This window comes from Sphaeramia orbicularis, chromosome 1, assembly GCF_902148855.1.
Source record: "Sphaeramia orbicularis chromosome 1, fSphaOr1.1, whole genome shotgun sequence".
Taxonomy (NCBI): Eukaryota; Metazoa; Chordata; class Actinopteri; order Kurtiformes; family Apogonidae; genus Sphaeramia; species Sphaeramia orbicularis.
The window spans coordinates 7698797-7714802 of NC_043957.1; the positions used below are offsets into that span (position 1 = coordinate 7698797).

Sequence of the window (16006 nt, forward strand, 5' to 3'; positions counted from 1 at the left end):
TCTATCTATCTATCTATAGATAGATAGATAGATATAGATACACACACACACACACACACACACACACACACACTCACTCCTCTGGGACCTGCCTCCATTCCAGCAGGAGGAACTCTGTATGTTCTAGAAGTTCTACATGTTCTATAAGTTCCATATGTATCATGTATATTTCTCCACATATTTGTGCGTATATGTGAGTGTATATTTGTACGTATGTTTGTATGTATATGTGAGTGTATATTTGTACATATATTTGTGCATACATCTGAGTGTATATTTGTACATATACTTGTACGTATATGTGAGTGTATATTTGTACATATACTTCTATGTATATGTGAGTGTATATTTGTCCATATATTTGTGCGTATATGTGGGTGTATATTTGTCGATATATTTGTGCGTATATGTGAGTGTATATTTGTACATATATTTGTACATATATTTCTACGTATATATGAGTGTATATTTGTCCATATATTTGTACGCATATGTGAGTGTATATTTGTCCCTATATTTGTACGTATAATTTGTCCATATATTTGTGCATATATTTGCGTGTATATCTCCCACCTGGTTGTGGAGGTGCCAGGTCTGATAATCCGCCTCTGCACATATATTTGTACATATATTTGTGTGTATATTTGAGTGTATATTTGTGCATATATTTGTATATATAGGTGAGTACATATATTGGTGCATATATTTGTACATATATTTGTGTGTATATCTCCTACCTGGTTGTGGAGGTGCCAGGTCTGATAATCCTCCTCCGTACATCTGCGGTTGAAGATGGACCTAAAGTCTATTTTCACCAACTGCCACTCGGAGCGATGACTGACGTGTCCGAAGATCCTGGAAAACAGACACAGACGCATGTTATAGAAAGAAAACACAGTCCAACACAGTCCAACAGAGACCTACACAGTCCAGCACAGTCCAACAGAGACCTGCTGAGGTCCTGGTACCAGTGGAACCCGTTCAGCTGTTAGACCTGGTGGGGTCCTGGTACCCGTGGGAGGCTCTGGTTCTGTTCCATTAGTGGGTGGTTCCAGCAGATGTAGATGTACTAAACCCGTCCACTTTAACCACATGATCAGCGTTCCGTGTTCCTCTGAATACACAAGCTTTAAATAAATATTCCATCTGCGGCTAAATTGAGGGAGTGTGTTTGTGTGCAGTGACCCCGCCCCCCCAGCAGAGTGTTTGTGTGCAGTGACCCCGCCCCTCCAGCAGAGTGTTTGTGTGCAGTGACCCCGGCCCCCCAGCGGATTTATCACAATCACACCATCATTTAGATGTGGAGGTGCCGAGGCATGACGGGTTTACTGGACAAATGAGGACAAATGAGGAGGGAACAGTGCATGATGTGAACTAACAGTGTCTGCGAGGTGCCCTGCTCATGGGCTCCTGGGCAGAATGAGCCCTTTCATGCATTAATGACTGCAGTCTGTCACAGATGACAGGTGTTCTGAAACATTGATGTGGAGTCGGTGGAACCCTTTGGAACGTGGTCTCCGTTCTGCACGTACTCAGCTCTGGGCTGCTGGAATAATACATGTGAAGGAATGATCAGAAATCGGATTTTCTGAGGACACTCTGAACTACTCACTAATGTTCACACTTATTAAAGCACTTCCAACTTTTTACATCCAAACTTTCTGGTCTATTTTTTTTTTTTTTTTTTTTGATCGTTTTCCTTCATGTTCTTCAAATGGACCGTCAGACTGTCACTGCTGCCACAGCATAGATCTGCTGTGATCAGAACCTACACCCAGGCAGGTCTGACGGTGGGTAGAACCTCAGAGAACCCTTTAAGATTCATCCAAAACAGCCATCCTAAACGGAGCAGGACATAGAACAGCAAGACATAGAACAGCAAAGCCTGGGGTAAAGCTCAGCAGTAACAAACACACACCACACAGCTGTTTGGTAGTTCTTTGGTAGTACTCTGGCAGTACTCTGACAATACTTTGGTAGTACTCTGGTAGTTCTTTGGTAGTACACTGGCAGTACTCTGGTAGTACTTTGGCAGTACTTTGGTAGTTCTTTGGTAGTACTCTGGTAGTACTCTGACAGTACTCAGGTAATACTCTGGTAGTACTCTGGTAGTACACTGGTAGTTCATTGGTAGTACTTTGGTAGTACTTTTGTAGTACTCTGGCAGTACTTCAGTAGTACTTCAGTAGTACTCTGGCAGTACTTTGTGCTGGTTCTCACTCACGTCATAATGAGCGTCTCCTCCCCCGGCTCCCCCAGGACTCCGTCCACAAACAGAGGTGTGTTGGTGAAGCTGAATTTGTTCCACTGACGACCTTCATCGAAGCTCAACCTGAGGAAACAGGGAAACAGTGGGGGGGGTGGGGGGGTCAACCTGAGGAAACAGGTAAACAGTTGGTTCAGGGGGTTTGGGGGGGCGCTAATCCCCTGACTGTGTGCACAGGATAATGACCCTCAGAGTCGTCTAACAAGTTGATTTGATATTTTATATTCAACACAGACGTCTGTACACACAACACACTCATTACAGCTACACACACACACAGACACAATAACACACACACACACACACACACACACACACACACACACAGAGGAAATGATGACCATCAAACCAGAACGTTCCCCTGCTCCTCCCGCCGCCCCCTCCCTTCCCCACTCCTCCCACCACACCCCCCTCCCTTGTACTAACTCATCTGGCTGGTTTGACTCAGAGGGACGTGGACGCCGTGGTTGTCATGGTAACTCACCACAGGTGTCGGATGGACAGTGGAGTGTGTCGGATGGACACTAAGGCTCCGCCCTGATCCAGAAACAGAACCGCATACTCCTCATTGAAGATCTGCAACACACACACACACACACGCACACACACACACACACACACACACACACACATCAGTCCAATTCTCAGATATAACTTCATTATTTTCCATTGTCATATTTCATCCTAAACATGTCTAATACTTATTTTTGGTTGTTTCCATATTTAACCCTAAACCTGTCTAATACTAAACACAGGTCAGAGCTTTAAACACAGACTGAATTAAATGACAGGTTTATTGGATCATCTATGTTAACCTGTGTCTACTGTGTGCATTCAAAGGATGAAGGTAAACATCAGCTGACATGATTCTGTCAGCAGGAGCAGAACAGAGGGGCATGAGGATCCACGTGGACCACTAATGAGCCTTTATTATGTACACATACACACACATATGTACACATACACACGGAGACTGACATTTGTTACTACGGCGATAAGTCTGTGAGTAAACCTGAGAGTAAACCTGTGAGTAAACCTGTGAGGGAGGCCTGCACCGCTTTGGACCCACAGACCACATGTTTGACAGCCCTGGTTCAGTGTGAAAACAGTCACATGATGAAGACGTTTCAGTGCCTCACCTGTCTCCATGTGTTTCCTGCATCCGAGGTGATGAACACACTGACGTTGGTGGTGGTCAGCTCTGAGCCAATGGAGCCTGTGTGTGTGTGGGGGGATACAGAACATATGTGAGGAACTCCAGTTAGTGTTTGAGGTGAGACACTACAGAATACTGTTTGAGATCAAATTAATGCCAAATATTCCGAAGATGGGGTTACAGCAGAGCCCCCCCCCCAGCCCCCCACCCCCCCACTCTGAACACTGGGGTTGTAATTACAGGGACTGTGCAGTGTGACATTCAGCCACACTCCCAAAATTAACCAATAAATCCACATTAGTGCATCCATCTTCATATTAGAGCAGTTTTCCAACGCTGGTCCACTGGAACAGAAGGGCTTGAATTCAATGAGTAAGTGGTTCCACAGGATGCTCCAAAAGAACCCACACCGGCTCCAACAGAACCAGAACCAACACCAGCTCCAACAAAACCCACACTGGCTCCAACAGAACCAGAACCCACACCGGCTCCAACAGAACCCACACTAGCTCCAACCGAACCAGAACCAGCCCCAACAGAACCAGAACCCACACTGGCTCCAACAGAACCAGAACCAACACCAGCTCCAACAGAACCCACACTGGCTCCAACAGAACCAGAACCCACACCGGCTCCAATAGAACCCACACTAGCTCCAACAGAACCAGAACCAGCCCCAACAGAACCAGAACCCACACTGGCTCCAACAGAACCCACACCGCCTCCAACAGAACCAACTCCAATCGTAAACGTCACAGATTCCACTGTTAACTTGTGGAAATTAGTGAAATTATCCATGATCCAGGAAAGGTTCGGAGGAAAGGGGAGTGGACAGTTTTTGTTGGTGATTTACATAAAAATATCCCAAAATGAACCAGTTGAGTCCAGGTCTGACCTGCACTGATCTACTGAGACCAGAACCTGAAGCAGATTCCACATGATGACAGCAGCAGGGTTGAAGAACAACACGTCGTTAGCCTCGTTAGCATAGCTGCCTAATAGGGCTGGGTAAAAAAGTCAATCTGAAACCCCTGTGTTAGAACAATTAAAGGCCCAACGGGTGACAGAACCCTTCAGGTTCCACAGGAAACGACTGTATGACAAGAAACAGGTACAAATGTTCTTATTACAGTTTACGCTATAATTGGAATATATAAGACAACATGTTCTATACTAATGTTAAACGTAATGTGCATAAATAAGTCTACATTGTTATTTTTTTCCATTTTGTAATGTAGCACACTTTTATTTTGAAACGCTGGTGACAGGAAGTTGGATTTTTACACAAGTGTTTCCATTCCAGATGAGTTTCTTTTTTTGCTCTCAAGTGGCTGCATGAACCCAGTGCATGATGGGAGGTGTCTGCCCATCCCCTGGTTGAACAGCAGTGTTTGACAGAAACATGACGCTTTGCACAAAGTCCACATTTTATGCTTATTTGTCCAGATTTAGGTGTAATGAATGTGAGGGGGCTGACAGGGTTTATTCCCAGAGCTCATAACGGTGTCTGCTGGAGTCCAGAGACACTAAACGACCGAAGTTCGGATAAAATAACTGTATATTAAGTTTAGCAGAAGTGCTCAGACCCAGAGGAGCCCAGTTTAAAGTGTGTCAGACACTGTTAGAAACCTCAGAAACAGTGTGTGTACATCTGACAGACACAGCAGTGGAAAGCCTTCAGAGCTGTCACACCACATTTGGACAGCTTGGCTTTGCGCACATCCCATTGTTGGGATTATGTTCCAATAATCCTTTTTTCTCTGGAAGGTTCCAAACTGAGTCAACACACCTCATTTTTATCCATAATAGGAACTCTTTTAATTGTCCAAATGCAAAGAACATTAAGCTTTGACACAACTTTCTAATGTGTTTGGAACATGGAACGACAGGTGAATAACTGTTGAAGTTCATGTTGAAGCAGAAAATCTGTTTAATATTCATGTGCAATAAACAAAAACACGCCAATGCTTTAGTAAAACTAATTAAACTAAACTAATAAAACTCTACAGAGTCCACTGTAAACTGGATCCTCTCACATGTGCAACTGAACTGGGCTGAGACAAATATTGTGTAAAACCTGTTCCATCATTAACATTAATGTTGTTTCTGTTGTTGTTGTTATTATTATTATTATTATTATTATTATTAATAATAATAATAATAATAACAACAATAATAATAATTGAGGTTGATGATGTTGAACTTGTAAACTGAATCAGAATTATTTTATGTACATTTGTGTTTGCGTAGATAAAGCCTATTATAAACCTGATGTACACTGTTACCCATAAAGTTACAATACTTCTATTTTCAGACACATTCCTCTGTTTATTCCTATTTAATGACCTTTGACCTGGTCTGTATATACAGTCTGTATATAGTCTATAGATATATGAGGTGAATTGTCCACCTTGATTTATTGATGACATTGTCGTTTACTTCAGTGCATCTGGTGGAAACAGGTGCGTGTCTTTTCCTGCTGTTGTTTTGCATGTGAATGCATCATTGTCCTGATAGTCTATGTAGTGTTTGCATTTGAATGCATCATTCTGCTGATAGTCTATGTACTGTTTGCATTTGAATGCATCATTCCACTGATAGTCTATGTACTGTTTGCATTTGAATGCATCATTCTGCTGATAGTCTGTGTAGTGTCTGCATTTGAATGCATCATTCTGCTGATAGTCTATGGAGTGTTTGCATTTGAATGCATCATTCTGCTGATACTCTATGTAGTGTTTGCATTTGAATGCATCATTCTCCTGATAGTCTATCTTCTGTTTGCATTTGAATGCATCATTGTGCTGATAGTCTATGTACGGTTTGCATTTGAATGCATCATCGTGCTGATAGTCTATCTCCTGTGGATGATGGATGTGTGAGCCATCGACACTGTGACCACAGACAGACTATCTCAGGTCATTTAGACCATATTACAGTTTGAAAAATGACAGTGATAGAACCCAGTCCATCAGTTATTCTACACCAGCACCTTGGACAGCGCTTTAATTCGCCGTGTTTGTCGTAGTCGTCGTCGGTGTGTGTTAGTGCGTTCGTGGGCCGTGCTCAGACCTGTGAGGCGTGTGTTGATGTGTTATTGACGGTGCAGCTCCATGTGGGAGTAAATATCACTGAGGTGTGAATCCACCTGAGGACTTCCTGCGCTCAGGATCACACTCTCCCTCGGCTTCCTCACACCTAGTCCGTGGAAGTCGGTGGCGTTGTCGTGCGCAGACACACTCGACCGTGAGGATTATTTCAGGATGGCTGCCGGGACTGTGTGTTGTTGTGTCATTTGTGCCTGATCAAAGGTGAGGTGACGCACGTTGTCATCCAGCGCAGGGATGGAAGGGCTCAGATGAACAGAAGCACTGATCCACTGAAGGAGCTGTTCAGTCTAAGTCAGTTTCCTGGTCTTTGTCTCTTCCAGTTAGCATGTCACAACAGAAACTCCAACAGAACCAGGATGCTGCGCTCCATTTAAATGCCACTTCATCTCTGCGTCTCCTTTGTTTACCCGTCATGAAATGAATTTAAGCCCAGAGTATATAATCCAACATTCATTTGGCCGTCGTCTCCCTTTTCCATCCTTTCAGAGTTCATCTGATAAAAACCTTCAATGCCTTCCATTCTTTGAGCCCAGGGCTGTCACACCCATTTTAGTTCAGGGACCATATGAGCCCATTACAATCTGAAGGGGGGGGGACCAGTCAAATAATTACATCATAACATAGAAATGATCTAAACGCCACAATTTTATCTATGATTTAGAGTGAAAAAACAAAAACCACATCATGAAAATGTTTACATCTACGAAGTATCTTTTAAGTAAATGTGAACATGAACCTAAAACTGTAGAGGTTCTACCTCAGAACCATGTCCAGACGGTTCCACCTCAGAACTATGTCCAGTCGGTTCCAGACTCAGAGCCATGTCCAGTCGGTTCCAGCTCAGAACCATGTCCAGTCGGTTCCAGTTGGTTCTAGCTCAGAACCATGTCCAGTCGGTTCCAGTCGGTTCCATCTCAGAACCCCGTCCAGTCGGTTCCAGTCAGTTCCAGTCGGTTCCAGACTCAGACCCGTGTCCAGTCGGTTCTAGTGGGTTCCAGACCCTCTGCAGGTTCTGTGTCACCCACCTGATGCCACTATGATCCCTGGCGCTGACTCTCTGCTGGCGATGTTTCCAGATGTGTAGGGGTTGGCGGACACGTGCAGATGTAGATGTAATGAACAGTACGGCTGCGGGAGAAGACAAAACAACAGTCAGTTATCCAAACTGTCCAGCTGTATGCAACAGGACCATGGAAACCGTGGCTCAGACGTCTGTTTTCCCACCCCATTGGCTGCTCTGCTCATTAATTCTGATTGGGTTAGCCTTTACCGACACCGTTCTCATTAGGAGCTAGTCAAATGCCAGCGGTGGAGGCCATGTTGGGATGGCCTGTTTACAGGTTTATTAAGACTCTGACATTTCCTGACAAATGACTGGATAATATGAGCAGAAGCAAAAACACTGGCCGGTGCCTAATTGGTTTATCAAAACAAACAGCTGATTATTGAAAGACCAGATCTGTGCTGGACGAGGACTCCTGCTTTCAAATATTCTACAGAAAAAACAGGGTCATTAAAGGCGTCAGAAGAGACAAAAGATGTGGTTGAAACACAGATTTGATGGAATTCCACAGAAGAGGGTGTGATTCACCTTCCACTGTGGACACACTGAATGTGAACCTTTACCTTCAGTCAAGACTGAGGGGTTAAAGAGTTAAAATGTGAACCTTTAGAACCAGTACACTAACTCAGGAACTCTAACCCTGTGGAACCAGGACACTAACTCAGGAACCTTAACCCTGTAGAACCAGAACACTACCTCAGGAACCCTAACCCTGTGGAACCAGGACACTACCTCAGGAATCCTAACCCTGTGGAACCAGGACACTACCTCAGGAACCCTAACCCTGTGGAACCAGGACACTACCTCAGGAACCCTAACCCTGTGAACCAGGACACTACCTCAGGAACCAACCTGTGGAACCAGGACACTACCTCAGGAACCCTAACCCTGTGGAACCAGGACACTACCTCAGGAACCCTAACCCTAACCCTGTGGAAACAGGACACTAACTCAGGAATCCTAACCCTGTGGAACCAGGACACTACCTCAGGAACTCTAACCCTGTGGAACCAGGACACTACCTCAGGAACGTCCTCTGGTTCTTTTAACTGATGTTAGAATCTTCATCTGAACTGAATGAAAAACACTTTCACAGCTTTAGGAGGAAACAGAGCTGGTTTAAACAGGACATACAGTCCAGCAGACAGGCCTTTGAGTGACGCCTCCTCTGCTCTGTTCGTCCAATGGGAGGTCAGCTCACTGGACTGAAGCACCACACGTGACCTTTGACCTTTCAGATGCCTCATACAGCTCAGCTTTGACATGTGCTGTTCTCTGAGATCAGGGATCAGTCCACCCCTGTCAACGGCTGTCTCTGATGGACACTCATACAGAGACACGTGGACACACACAGAGACATGTGGATCGTGTTGACACTCACCAGGACACAGTGGACACTCATACAGAGACACCAGGACACAGTGGACACTCATACAGAGACACCTGGACACAGTGGACACTCATACAGAGCCACAAGGACACTGTGGACACTCACCTGGGCACAGTGGACACTCATACAGAGACACCTGGACACCGTGGACACTCACCAGGACACAGTGAACAGACATACAGAGACATGTGGACATTGTGGACACTCACCAGGACACAGTGGACACTCATACAGAGACACCAGGACACAGTGGACACTCATACAGAGCCACAAGGACACTGTGGACACTCACCTGGGCACAGTGGACACTCATACAGAGACATCAGGACACAGTGGACACTCACCAGGACACAATGGACACTCATACAGAGACACCAGGACACAGTGGACACTCAAATAGAGACATGTGGACAGTATGGACACTCATACAGAGAAACCTGGACACAGTGGACACTCATACAGAGACACTTGGACAGTGTGGACACTCACCAGAACACAGTGGACACTCATACAGAGACACCAGGACACAGTGGACACTCATAGAGAGACACCAGAACACAGTGGACACTCATACAGAGACACCAGGACAGTGTGGACACTCACCAGGACACAATGGACACTCATACAGAGACACCTGGACACAGTAGACACTCACCAGGACACAGTGGACACTAATACAGAGACACGAGGACACAGCGGACACTCATATAAAGACATGTGGACAGTATGGACACTCATACAGAGACACGTTGACACAGTGGACACTCATACAGAGACACGTTGACACAGTGGACACTCAAACAGAGACACCAGGACAGTGTGGACACTCATCTGGACACAGTGGACACTCTTACAGAGACACCAGGACACAGTGGACACTCACCAGGACACAATGGACACTCATACAGAGACACCAGGACACAGTGGACACTCATACAGAGACACCAGGACAGTGTGGACACTCACCAGGACACAATGGACACTCATACAGAGACACCTGGACACAGTAGACACTCACCAGGACACAGTGGACACTAATACAGAGACACCAGGACACAGTGGACACTCATATAAGGACATGTGGACAATATGGACACTCATACAGAGACACGTTGACACAGTGGACACTCATACAGAGACACGTTGACACAGTGGACACTCAAACAGAGACACCAGGACAGTGTGGACACTCACCTGGACACAGTGGACACTCACCAGGACACAATGGACACTCATAAAGAGACACCTGGACACAGTGGACACTCATACAGAGACACCAGGACACAGTGGACACTCTTACAGAGACACCAGGACACAGTGGACACTCACCAGGACACAATGGACACTCATACAGAGACACCAGGACACAGTGGACACTCACCAGGACACAATGGACACTCATACAGAGAAACCAGGACACAGTGGACACTCTTACAGAGACACCAGGACACAGTGGACACTCACCTGGACACAGTGGACACTCATACAGAGACACCAGGACACAGTGGACATTCACCAGGACACAATGGACACTCATACAGAGAAACCAGGACACAGTGGACACTCTTACAGTGACACCAGGACAAAGTGGACACTCATACAGAGACACGTTGACACTCACCAGGAGACAGTGGACAGCGTTGCCGTGCAGGTCTTTGCTGGGCGCCTGCAGGAGTCTCCAGTCTCGTCCTCTGTTGTAGGTGATGTGCGTCTTCACTTGGTTGTCCGTCTTTTTGTTGGCCAAGAACATGCCTTTGATTCCTGCCACCTGCACAAACACACAGAGCAGCTCCAGTGTGCAAAGCATTCTGGGCCTTTGGGTTTGTCCTCTGGTCAACACACTGCACAGGAGCTCCCAAGCCCCCGGGCCCAAACACATCCTTTACCTCAGGGGTCTCAAACATGCGTCCCAGGGACCAAATGCAGCCCGCCAAAGGTTCCAATCCGGCCCCTGGGATGAATTTACAAAGTGCAAAATTCCACATTCTTGAATTGAATTAAGCAAAAAAAAAAAATTAGCTTGAATTAAGGAAAACATCTTGAATTAAGCACACACACACACACAAAAAAAAATCTTAAATTTAGCAAGAAATCTTAAATTAAGCCAACAAAATCTAAAATTTAGCAAAAAATCTTAAATTTAGCAAAAATCTTGAATTAAGGAAAAATCTTGAATTAAGAAAAAAAAATGTTCAATTTAGTAAAAAAAAAATCTTGAATTAACCCCAAAAAAAATCTTAAATTTAGTAAAAAAATCTTGCATTAGACAGAAAATCTTGAATTAAGCCAAAAAAAATCTTAGATTTAGCAAAAAATCTTAAATTTAGCAAAAAAAATTCTTGAATTAAGCAAAAAATCTTGAATTAACAACTTCAAATTGTCTTTGTTTCAGTGCAAAAAGTAACATTAAATTCTGAAAAAATTTACATTTCTAAACAATCCTGTAACAATAAAATGTGAATAACCTGAACAAATATGAACAACCTGAAATGTCTAAAGAAAATTCAGCTCAGTTTGAACTCTTTTCTGCCTGTTCCTCAGTGTTTAGTGTCTTTGTAGATCTGATCCATAATGCACATGGACAAATGATAAGTGGAGGCAGAATATCATTAAAATTGCACTGATTTTTGTAGGAAATTTCAGTTTTTTCAGATTATTCAAATCTTTTTATTTGGATAGTTTATAAAAGTAAGTATTTTCATATTTTCATCATTTAATGGTGGTTTATTGCACTAAAACACAGACATAAATGTGCAGTTGTTCTTATTTCTAGGTTATTCTGTTATTATTTTACTGGTTCGGCCCACTGCAGATCAAATCAGACTGAATGTGGAACCTGAAAGAACATGAGTTTGAGAGCCCTGCTTTACCTGTTCAGTATTCGAAACAGAACCCAAATACAGCCCCAACATCATGGAGTGTCCAGGGGACTTGTGGGTAATCAATGTGTGTCTTAAGTGAATGTGAGTGATTGTTGGAAACCCAGAGGAATATGTTAAGGATGTGGAAGAGAGTCGGTGACAGTCAGCTGATCCGACTCCACTTCAGTCACCGATGGCTGCTTCAACCCCCCCCCCCCCACACACACACACACACACACACACACACATACACACACATTTAGCATATCCTGGGTCGAGGCAGCGACCCCAATCAATGCAGTGGATCTGATTGTGTGAGCGGGGGGGGGGGGGCGCACGGCGGGAACATGAGCGCCGTCATCAGCGGCTCCGTTACGGAAGTAAATAAATCTGTGTCATCAGATTTTGAACTATAAAAGATATTGAATTTGTAGCACTGATTTTTTTTGTTTTGCACTGAAATTAAGTATCTGATTTTTTTTCCAGTGAAATCAAGTATCTCTTTTTTTTGCACTGAAATAAAGTATCTGAATTACTTTTGCATTGAAATTAAGTATCTCTTTTTTTGCACTGAAATTAAGTATCTGAATTTTTTTCCACTGAAATTAAGTATCTCTTTTTTTGCACTGAAATTAAGTATCTGAATTTTTTTGTTTTGTTTTGCACTGAAATTAAGAATCAGATTTTTTTTGCACTGAAATTGAGTATCTGAATTATTTTTGCATTGAAATTAAGGATCTGAAGGTTTTTTTGGACTGAAATTAAGTATCTGAACTTTTTTTTTTTACAATGAAATGAAGTATCTGAATTTTTTGCACTGAAATTGAGTATCTGAATTATTTTTGCATTGAAATTAAGGATCTGAAGGTTTTTTTGGACTGAAATTAAGTATCTGAACTTTTTTTTTGCACTGAAATTAAGTATCTGAATTATTTTTGCACTGAAATTAAGTATCTGAATGTTTTTTTGCACTGAAATTAAGTATCTGAATTGTTTGTCTCTGAATTCAACTATGTTCATAAATTTAGAATTTAAAAAATTCAGATGCAAAAAATTCAGGTGCAAAAAATTCAGATACTTAATTTCAGTGCAAAAAAAATCAGTCCTACAAATTCAATGGCTTTTATAATTCAAAATCTGATGGCACAGATTTACTTCCATACTCCATTATTCCATCCACAGCCTCAGTTTCAGTCATCGGACCTACGCCGTGGTGCCGCCGCTACATTAGCCTCTCAAACACACCTCTGTGTTTTTGGACGAGGTGCATTTTGTGAAGTAATATCTGCAGTTATTCATCAAAGAAAGAAATAATCTCAGCCTCCCAAAAATCCATATCCTGGCCCGATCCAATCCCCCCGGTGGCGCCTGTGTCGATGTCAGCACTTTGAAGCTGCTTCGTATTCACACACTGCCGTGTTTGTGCGGATCGTAGGCCTACAGCTGCACGACGCCGTTCCAAAAACGACTAAACAAGTGCATTTCATCAGCTGTGCCTCCAGCTCCACAGTATCGATCAGCGTTCATAATACACCGGTGGCCTCGGCGCTCATCAACCGAACGACGAAGGGCCTGTTGTTTGATGTGGTTATTTAAGAAAGATGAAATTGGCTGTAATGAATAGTGCAGACGCAGTAGAATATAGATGTTGTCTTATCCATACTGATGGGAAGAAGAAGCTTTTCATGGTTCTACTGCAGAGCTGGGTTTAAGGTTCTACACCACAACCACAGGATGACCAGTCCACTACAGTTTAACATGGTCTGGGCCTTTGGTCACATGACACCGGCGTGGCGGTGCCTGAAACGGTATTTTTGTCAAATGGGTCCCAGAGCGTAAACATGTCCAAGCTCCGCCCCCCCTGGTGTTGGCATTATGGATAGGACCAACATCACTGGATGGAAACCATGACACCATGTTCTTCTGTTCCCAGTTTGGGATACATCCAGTTTCTCTCTCTCCCTCTCTTTCTTGTTTTCTCTCTTTCTCTTTTCTCTCTCTCTTTCTTTCTCCCTGTCTCTCCCTCCCTCTCTCTTTCTATCTCTCTCTTTCCCCCTCTCTCTTTCTCTCTCCTTCTCTCTTCTCTCTCTTTCTTTCTCTTTCTCTCCCTCCTCTCTCTTTCGCCATCTCTCTCCCTCTCTCTTTCTCTCCCCCCTCCCTCTCTCTCCCTTTCTTTCTCTCTCTCCATCTCTCTCTCCCTCTCCCTCCCTCTCTCTTTCTCTCCCCTTCTCTTTCTCTCTCTCTGTTTTCTTCTACCCATGGACACCAGTAGATTAAATCCATCCCTTCCATGGTACAGTCCACCAGATATACTGAACACATTAGTCCAAGGCTGCATGAATAAACACAGTGGTCGATCCTACAGCTTCAGTGGAAAAGGCGCTTGTCTCCCATAATGCACTGAGATGCTAACAGCTACCTGACACTGAATGAACCTGCAGTGTCATTGTGTGTCATTGGTTTACCTCATACAGGTCGACCATGACGTTCCCCTCCACACCCATACTGCTGACCACGTTCTCCAGGGCCAGAGTGTAGAAGACGCCCGATGTGTCCGACACGTAAAGGTTATAGGTTTCATTCTGGTTCCACTCCTGCACAGCTGCAACCACACGGTTTTCATCTGTGCTGATCACATGTAAGTCCTGAAGAACAGAAAACACATGTAAGTCCTGAAGAACAGAAAACACATGTAAGTCCTGGAAGAACAAAAAACACATGTAAGTCCTGAAGAAAAGAAAACACATGTAAATCCTGAAGAACAGAAAACACATGTAAGTCCTGAAGAACAGAAAACACATGTAAGTCATAGAAGAACAAAAAACACATGTAAGTCCTGAAGAACAGAAAACACATGTAAATCCTGAAGAACAGAAAACACAGGAAATTCCTGAAGAAAAGAAAACACATGTAAGTCCTGAAGAACAGAAAACACATGTAAGTCCTAGAAGAACAGAAAACACATGTAAATCCCGAAGAACAGAAAACACAGGTAAGTCCTGAAGAACAGAAAACACATGTAAGTCCTGAAGAACAGAAAACACATGTATGTCTTGAAGAACAGAAAACACATGTAAATCCTGAAGAACAGAAAACACAGGAAATTCCTGAAGAAAAGAAAACACATGTAAGTCCTGAAGAAAAGAAAACACATCTAAGTCCTTGAAGAACAGAAAACACATGTAAGTCATGAAGAACAGAAGACACATGCAAATCCTGAAGAACAGAAAACACATGTAAGTCCTGAAGAATAAAACACACATCAGTCCTAGAAGAACAGAAAACACATGTAAGTCCTAGAAGAACAGAAACACATGTAAGTCCTAGAAGAACAGAAAACACATGTAAGTCCTAGAAGAACGAAAAACACATCAGTCCTAGAAGAACAGAAAACACATGTAAGTCCTAGAAGAACAGAAAACACATGTAAGTCCTAGAAGAACAAAAAACACATCAGTCCTAGAAGAACAGAAAACACATGTAAGTCCTAGAAGAACAGAAACACATGTAAGTCCTAGAAGAACGAAAAACACATCCGTCCTAGAAGAACAGAAAACACATGTAAGTCCTAGAAGAACAGAAAACACATGTAAGTCCGAAGAACAAAAAACACATGTAAATCCTGAAGAACAGAAAACACATGTAAATCCTGAAGAACAGAAAACACATCTAAGTCCTGAAGAACAGAAACAAATGTAAGTCCTAAAGAAAAAAAACACATGTAAGTCCTGAATAAAAGAAAACACATGTAAGTCCTGAAGAAAAGAAAACACATGTAAGTCCTGAAGAACAAAAAACACATGTAATCCTGAAGAACAGAAAACACATCTAAGTCCTGAAGAACAGAAAACAAATGTAAGTCCTGAAGAACAGAAAACACATGTAAGTCCTGAAGAACAGAAAACACATGTAAGTCCTGAAGAACAAAAAACACATGTAAGTCCTGAAGAACAAAAAACACATGTAAGTCCTGAAGAACAGAAACACATGTAAGTCCTGAAGAAAAGGAAACACATGTAAGTCCTAGAAGAACAAAAAACACATGTAAGTCCTGAAGAACAGAAAACACATGTAAGTCCTCAAAGAACAGAAAACACATGTAAGTCCGAGAAGAACAGAAACACATGTAAGTCCTGAAGAACAAAAACACATGTAAGTCC

General features: G+C 43.2%; 1 pseudogene; it reads right to left on the reverse strand.

Annotated features, from left to right (window-relative positions):
- The window catches only part of LOC115429854 (VPS10 domain-containing receptor SorCS1-like), a 59652-nt pseudogene that overhangs the window by 26448 nt on the left and 17198 nt on the right, over positions 1-16006 (reverse strand).